Source organism: Triticum aestivum, chromosome 1D (genome assembly GCF_018294505.1).
Source record: "Triticum aestivum cultivar Chinese Spring chromosome 1D, IWGSC CS RefSeq v2.1, whole genome shotgun sequence".
Classification (NCBI taxonomy): Eukaryota; Viridiplantae; Streptophyta; class Magnoliopsida; order Poales; family Poaceae; genus Triticum; species Triticum aestivum.
Window position 1 is genome coordinate 434,442,170 of NC_057796.1, and position 7,780 is coordinate 434,449,949.

Here is a 7,780-nt window from a genome sequence, read left to right on the forward strand (position 1 = left end):
CATCATAACTATGCGCTTTTCTATCAATTGCTCGGCAGTAATTTGTTCACCCACCTAATATATGCTATCTTGAGAGAAGCCACTAGTGAAACCTATGGCCCCTGGGTCTGCTTTACATTATATAAGTTTCCGATCTATAATTCTAGTTTAATATTTATTTATTTTGCAATCTTTACTTTTCAATCTATACAATAAAAATACCAAAAATATTTATTTTATTATCTTTATCAGATCTCACTTTTGCAAGTGGCCGTGAAGGGATTGACAACCCCTTTATCGCGTTGGTTGCAAGGTTCTTGATTGTTTGTGCAGGTACTAGGCAATTTGCGTGTAGTCTCCTACTGGATTGATACCTTGGTTCTCAAAAACTGAGGGAAATACTTACGCTACTTTGCTGCATCACCCTTTCCTCTTCAAGGGAAAACCAACACATGCTCAAGAGGTAGCAGTCATCCCTTGCATATTATAGTTCATCACGAAGTTCCAGTAACTTGGTGATAGTGACTAGAGAACTCTGTCAATCACTATCTTATCTGGAAGATTAACTCCCACTTGATTCAAGCGATTGTAGTACTCAGACATTCTGAGCACATGCTCACTAGTTGAGCTATTCTCCTGCATCTTGTAGGCTAAGTACTTTGTCAGAGGTCTTATACCTCTCGACTCGGGCATGAGTCTGAAATACTAATTCCAGTTCTTGGAACATCTCATATGCTCCGTGGCATTCAAAACGTTTTTGAAATCCCGGTTCTAAGCCGTAAGCATGGTGCACTAAACTATCAAGTAGTCATCATACTGAGCTTTGTCAAACGTTCATAACATCTGCATTTGCTCCTGCAATAGGTCTGTCACCTAGCGGTGCATCAACTACATAATTCTTCTATGCAGCAATGAGGATAATCCTCAGAACACGGACCAAGTCCGCATCATTGCTACTATCATCTTTCAAATTATTTTTCTCTAGGAACATATCAAAAATAAACGGGGAGCTACATCGTGAGCTATTGATCTACAACATAGTTATGCAAATACTATCAGGACTAAGTTCATGATAAATTTAAGTTCAATTAATCATATTACTTAAGAACTCCCACTTAGATAGACATCCCTCTAATCATCTAAGTGACCACGTGATCCAAATCAACTAAACCATGTCCGATCATCACGTGAGATGGAGTAGTTTTCAATGGTGAACATCACTATGTTGATCATATCTACTATATGATTCACGCCCGACCTTTCGGTCTCAGTGTTCCGAGGCCATATCTGCATATGCTAGGATCGTCAAGTTTAACCCGAGTACTCTGCGTGTGCAAATTTGGCTTGCACCCATTGTATGTGAACGTAGAGCTTATCACACCCGATCATCACGTGGTGTCTCAGCACGAAGAACTGTCGCAACGGTTCATACTCAGGGAGAACACTTATACCTTGAAATTTAGTGAGATATCATCTTATAATGCTACCGCCGTACTAAGCAAAATAAGATGCATAAAGGATAAACATTACATGCAATCAATATAAGTGATATGATATGGCCATCATCATCTTGTGCCTTTGATCTCCATCTCCAAGCACTACAAAAAAAGACACATCCATGACATTTTGGGCCGAACGATTTTTTTTTCTGTCATACATATGACACTTCTATGACGATAATTGTGACAAAATCCGGTATCATCATAGATGTGGTGGGCTCCTACTTCTATGACAAAAAATCATGACAGAAAATGGGCTTTTCGTCCTGGGCGGGCCGGAGACGCAGATGCATGTCATTGTTTGGGCCATCCATGACGGAAAAAACCGTGGTAGAAGCGAGGGCGAGAAAAATTTCGGGGAGTTCCCGGTTACGGTGGGAGGTCGGGGGCCGAGTGATGCGCGTTTCTCTCGTACACGTACGCGCGTGTGTGCGAGGCGTTGGCTCTAACTGAACCCGAGCGAGGCGTTGGGCTCTAACTGAACCCGAGTGATTGCACTGCAGGCTACGCATTACTGAACCCGAGCGATCGATCGATGGCTGTTAACTGAACCCGATCGAGCGATTCCTTCACTACTGCTGCTAACTGAAGCCGATCGATGCTGCCTCTGGATATACAGTGAGCGTTGCTGGGGGGTTTGGATGAACAGTTCCCGGTGGGGGTGGATGAACAGGACCCCGTGGTGTTGCCTCTAGATGAACAGGACCCCGATCGATCGAGCCGGTTGGGGCTGGATGAACAGGACCCCGTGGAGGGCAGGATGAACAGGACCACCCCGTGGAGGGCAGAATGAACAGTAGACGGTGGAGGGCTGGATGAACAGTAGCCCGTGGAGGGGTGGTTGAACAGGAGCCCGTGGAGAGGGCTGGTTGAACAGTAGCCGGTGGAGTAGCGCGTGGTGGAGGCTGGATGAACAGGAGCCCGTGGATGAACAGTCGCAGGTGGAGGCTGGAGGAGGTGACGGTGGATGAACAGTAGCCCGTGGAGGCTGGAGGGGGTCGACGGTGGAGATGAACAGTGTCTCGTGGAGTCCCGTTTTGTGGTACGCCACACCCCTCCCGATGAACAGGACCCCCGTTTCGACCATAGCGCTTCAACACAAGTCCGTTTCCTCCATTTTGCGGTACGCCACACCCCTCCCGATCAACAGGACCCTCGTTTCGACCGTAGGAGGTCCGTTTCCTCCGTTTTGCGGTACGCCAGACCCCTCCCGATGAACAGGATCCCGTTTCAAACGTGGCCGGTCGAACACAAGGCCGTTTCCTCCGTCCTGCGGTACGCCAGGCCTCGTTTCCATCGGCTGTTCCGTCCAAGCCCTCCCGATGAACACGACGACGCATTCTGTTCCGACCCAGCCGGTTGGCTCCCCATGAACACGACGACGACGCTGTTTCTCCGTTCCGACCCAGCCAAGTACACGAGCCCTGGCCGTACGTATGTGCGAGTAGGCGTTCGAGACCCTGCCCGTATGTACGTACGTGGCCGTATTTTCTTTCTTGCACACTGTCCGCTGTATGTACGTGTACATGCTACGTGCGCGCCTCTACATCGACCAGTATGTATGTACACGTTCGCGACCAGAATGACAATGCTACGTATGCTTCGACCAGGTGGGTCCCGACTGTCACGCACTTCCTTGCCTGGGAAGATGTAGCTGGTGGGTCCCAGCAGTCAGGGGGGCGAATCGTTTTTTTGCCGGACGCACTTCCTTGCGTGCGAAGATGTAGCTAGTGGGTCCCAGCAGTCAGGGGGAAACGTTTTTTCGTGAAATACAGTGGCCCGTCCGATGGGTCCTAGTTGTCAGGTGGAGGAATCATTATTTTCCGCGTAATAAGGAGGCACTTCCTTGCTGCGGCCGTGGACCCAGCTGTCAGCCTCTCCACGTACAGTCCACGTCCGATGGAAGTCGTTCCTTGAGCATGTTGACCATGCCGCGCCGAGAGCACCAGGGCGGTGGATGACGGCGAGGCCTAGGAAGGGGACGACGGGGAGCCGGGGAAGACGCGGCAGTGGAAGCCCGCGTGGAGAGGAGTACGAGGGTTCACGGGTTCGGCTGCGGTGTGAGGCTGCCGTCGCCGCAGGGCCTGGCCAGCAGTGGGAATAGTAGGGGGCGGTGAGGCCTCCGCGGCAGCACAGCCGGCCACGGGAGGTAGGAGCATGCGGCACGACTGGCGCTGCTTTGGGCGGCTGGAGCAAGAAGACCAGAGGTTGAAGAAGCACTACGGCCGTTGGATGGACATCGTACGGTCACTAGAGCTAGAATCGTTCATATTGACTAAAGTTGACAAAGGCCCCCATCCCAGTCAACTTAGTAGGCCCACAAGTCAGCCTCCCACCATGGTGGGTCCCAGCTAGGAGGGGAGTATTCATTTTTTTTGTGCGTAATAAGGAGGCACTTCCTTGCGTGCGAAGATATAGCTGGTGGGTCCGAGCTATCAGCGGCCGTAACATTTTTTTCGCGAAATACAGAGGCCCTTTCGGTGGGTCCCTGATGTCAGGTGGAGGAATCATTATTTTGCGCGTAATAAGGAGGCATTTCCTTGCGTGCGGCCGTGGACCCAGCTGTCGGCCTCTCCACGTACAGTCCACTTAAGATGCATGTCGGTCGTTGACCACGTTGACCAGGCCGCGCCGAGAGCACCAGGGCGGTGGACGACAGCGAGGCCTAGGAAGGGAACGACACGGAGGCAGGGAAGACTCGGCAGTTGTTTCCCACGCGGAGGGGAGTACGACTGTACGAGGGTTTACTGGTTCGTCTGCCGTCGCCGGAGAATAACAGCAGGTGTGGGTGAGTAGAGGGATGGCTAGGCCAGCGATGGGAGTACGGTGGGGTGGTGAGGCCTGCGCGGCAGCAGAGCCGGCCGCAGGGAGGGAGCAGGCAGTCCCGCCGGCGCTTGTTTGAGCGGCTGGAGCAGGAAGAGCAGAGATTGAAGAAGCACGACGGCCGTTGGATGGCCATCCAACAGTCACTGCTTGTGCGTCAACCTTTTTTTAGGAAAGCCTCAAATCTGTGGAAAACAACATACAACCCATCTGCCATTATTTCTAATAATTTACAGCCCATTTGCTAATTATTAAGGTTTTTTTGGAGCCCATATTCTTTTTGTTAGCATTACAGCCCATATTGTGGCCACGGTTAAAACATTATACAAATTTCTGCATATTTCGGTGCGGTCCGAACTGTTTTTAATCCCGAAATTTCGACTCACATTCAAACTGATTTTAAAAATAAATGTATATCAATATAAAATCCAACAAATTCTCCACGCATAAAAATTAATGTAATTTAAAATCTCGAAATGAAAAAAAAAGATATTTGAAACTAATTGCCGATTTGATGTGTTTTAAAAATGTACAACCCATTTCTCATTACTGATGGGCCATTTTCTCAGCCAGCCGAATGAAAGCTCTCCTCGTCTTATAAGATTTGCAGCCCAACAGGCCTGACAAAGCGACTTACTTGGCAAATCACAAAAAAACTGGGCTGTGGCCGTGGACCCAGCTGTCAGCCTCTCCACGTACAGTACTCTTCCGATGGAAGTCGTTCCTTGACCACGTTGACCACGCCGCGTGGAGAGCGCCACGGCGGTGGACGACGGCGAGGCCTAGGAAGGGGACGACGCGGAGCCGGGGAAGACACGGCAGTGGAAGCCCGCACGGAGAGGAGTACGAGGGTTCACTGGTTCGGCTGCGGTGTGAGGCTGCCGTCGCCGCAGGGCCTGGCCAACGGTGGGGATAGTAGGGGGCGGTGAGGCCTCCGCGGCAGCACAGCCGGCCACGGGAGGCAGGAGCATGCGGCACGACCGGCGCTGCTTTGGGCGGCTGGAGCAAGAAGACCAGAGGTTGAAGAAGCACTACGGCCGTTGGATGGACATCGTACGGTCACTGGAGCTAGAATCGTTCATATTGACTAAAGTTGACAAAGGCCCCCGTTCCAGTCAACTTAGTAGGCCCAGAAGTCAGCCTCCCACCATGGTGGGTCCCAGCTAGCAGGGGAGTATTCATTTTTTTGTGCATAATAAGGAGGCACTTCCTTGCGTGCGAAGATATAGCTGGTGGGTCCGAGCTGTCAGCGGCGGTAACATTTTTTTTGCGAAATACAGAGGCCCTTTCTGTGGGTCCCTGATGTCAGGTGGAGGAATCATTATTTTGCGCGTAATAAGGAGGCATTTCCTTGCGTGCGGCCGTGGACCCAGCTGTTGGCCTCTCCACGTACAGTCCACCTCAGATGCATGTCGGTCGTTGACCACGTTGACCAGGCCGCGCCGAGAGCACCAGGGCGGTGGACGACGGGGAGGCCTAGGAAGGGAACGACACGGAGGCAGGGAAGACTCGGCAGTTGTTTCCCACGCGGAGGGGAGTACGACTGTATGAGGGTTTACTGGTTCGTCTGCCGTCGCCGGAGAATAACAGCAGGTGTGGGTGAGTAGAGGGATGGCTAGGCCAGCGATGGGAGTACGGTGGGGCGTTGAGGCCTGTGCGGCAGCAGAGCCGGCCGCGGAGAGGAGGGAGCAGGCAGTCCCGCCGGCGCTTGTTTGAGCGGCTGGAGCAGGAAGAGCAGAGATTGAAGAAGCACGACGGCCGTTGGATGGCCATCCAACAGTCACTGCTTGTGCGTCAACCTTTTTTTAGGAAAGCCTCAAATCTGTGGAAAACAGCATACAACCCATCTGCCATTATTTCTAATAATTTACAGCCCATTTGCTAATTATTAAGGTTTTTCTGGAGCCCATATTCTTTGTGTTAGCATTACAGCCCATATTGTGGCCACGGTTAAAAAATTATACGAAATTTTGCATATTTCGGTGCGGTCCGAACTGTTTTTAATCCCGAAATTTTGACTCACATTCAAACTGATTTTAAAAATAAATTTATATCAATATAAAATCCAAGAAATTCTCCATGCATAAAAATTAATGTAATTTAAACTCTCGAAATGAAAAAAAAGATATTTGAAACTAATCGCCGGTTTGATGTGTTTTAAAAATGTACAGCCCATTTCTCATTACTGATGGGCCATTTTCTCGGCCAGCCGAATGAAAGCTCTCCTCGTCTTGAAAGATTTGCAGCCCAACAGGCCTGACAAAGCAACTTACTTGGCAAATCACAAAAAACTGGGTTGTGGCCGTGGACCCAGCTGTCAGCCTCTCCACGTACAGTACTCTTCTGATGGAAGTCGTTCCTTGACCATGTTGACCATGCCGCGCGGAGAGCACCACGGCGGTGGACGACGGCGACGCCTAGGAAGGGGACGACGCGGAGCCGGGGAAGACGCGGCAGTGGAAGCCCGCGCGGAGAGGAGTACGAGGGTTCACTGGTTCGGCTGCGGTGTGAGGCTGCCGTCGCCACAGGGCCTCGCCAGCAGTGGGAATAGCAGGGGGCGGTGAGGCCTTCGTGGCAGCACAGCCGGCCACGGGAGGCAGGAGCATGCGGCACGACCGACGCTGCTTTGGGCGGCTGGAATCAGCTACTTTGTCGTCTGCCACGGCAGACGACAAAGGCAAGGATGGCGGACGGCAAAGGCCTTTGCCGTCTTCCGCGGACGGCAAAAGGCTCCGGCAAAGTAGGCTACGGTAAAGAGGTTCTTTGCCGTCTGCTTTCTGAAGCGGACGGCAAAGGGGCCTTTGCCATCAGCGGCTGACAGCAAAGATGCCCTCCCTTTGCCGTCTGGCAAACGCAATCTTTGCCGTCAGCCTCGTAAAATCACGGACGGCAAAGAACTTAGTAAATATTAAAAAAACGTTCGGTGAGCAGCCTGTCCGGTGTCCTGTGTTTGGCGTGTCCGGTGCCCGGCGAGCAGTACTCCAACAATACAAACCGACAAGAGGAATGAATGGACGATGATAAACACTACAGTACCATCAACACTTGCGCCAAGAATCGATGAATGAATTTCACAATACATTACCCACAAACACTACAGTATACACGAACAAATTACAAGAGATTTGATTTAACGAGGAGCTCCAATCCGCTCGTGGCTGCGCCGGAGCTCATCACGCTCATCCGGGCGCTGGATCCGGTTGCGACCCCTCCCTTCGATGAGGGCCAGCACCCTTGGTTGCGGGCAGAGCTGCCGCAGGCCGCCGCTGCTCGAGGTGGCAGGGGCAAACGGGGACCGGGCCAGGCACGGTGGCGTCGAGGGCGAAGAGAGAAGGGGCCGGCGCCGGCGGGCGAGGTGGTGGCCAGAAGGGTTAATGGGGGCCGGGGCCGGCGGGGGCAAAAGGGGACGGGGCCGGGCACGGCGGTGTCGGGGGCGAAGAGAGAAGGGGCCTGCGCCTGCGGGCGAGGTGGTGGCCGGA